A 520-nucleotide genomic window follows, 5' to 3' on the forward strand; every position below is an offset into this window, starting at 1 on the left:
CATTGCACAGGTAATTAAAAAAATAAAATAAAATTCAGACTTTCATTTCAAGGAAGCTCTGTTATAATAACTTAAGGTTGACAAAATGTAATGTAGGGAATGTAGTATGTAAAAATAATAACCTCACAAATTACATATTATTAAAATTAACAACTCTATATCCTGAAACAATATTTTCTATATACATATATATCTGTGTCATAAGACATATTAGTTATTTTACTAGAAACTACATATGGAAGAAAAGTGGATTTTGGACCCTTATCATTTCACCACCACCACTGTCCAAAGACTGATAAACCAAGTGGTCTTAATCCAGATGGTTTTGCACGTATTTTTGAATTTGGAAATTAAATTATAATAGATAGGTTTTTAAATTACCTTTCTTTTGATGAATATATGTATACCACACAAAGGTTTTAAGGTAAATGTCAATTAGCTAAATGTTACTAAGAAAATTAATAATATGTAGTGATTTTACATATATATATATGTAAAATATATATAAGAATATATATTC

The 520-nt window shown here is 25.0% G+C and overlaps 1 protein-coding gene across 1 annotated transcript in view; it reads left to right on the forward strand.

Moving 5' to 3' along the window:
* Window positions 1–520, forward strand: part of TECRL (trans-2,3-enoyl-CoA reductase like) — a 229,588-nt gene that overhangs the window by 226,227 nt on the left and 2,841 nt on the right. The gene's annotated exons all lie outside the window — the stretch shown is intronic.

The sequence above is a fragment of the Orycteropus afer genome, unplaced genomic scaffold (assembly GCF_000298275.1).
Source record: "Orycteropus afer afer isolate SDZICR_OR568_19922 unplaced genomic scaffold, OryAfe1.0 scaffold00938, whole genome shotgun sequence".
Classification (NCBI taxonomy): domain Eukaryota; kingdom Metazoa; phylum Chordata; class Mammalia; order Tubulidentata; family Orycteropodidae; genus Orycteropus; species Orycteropus afer.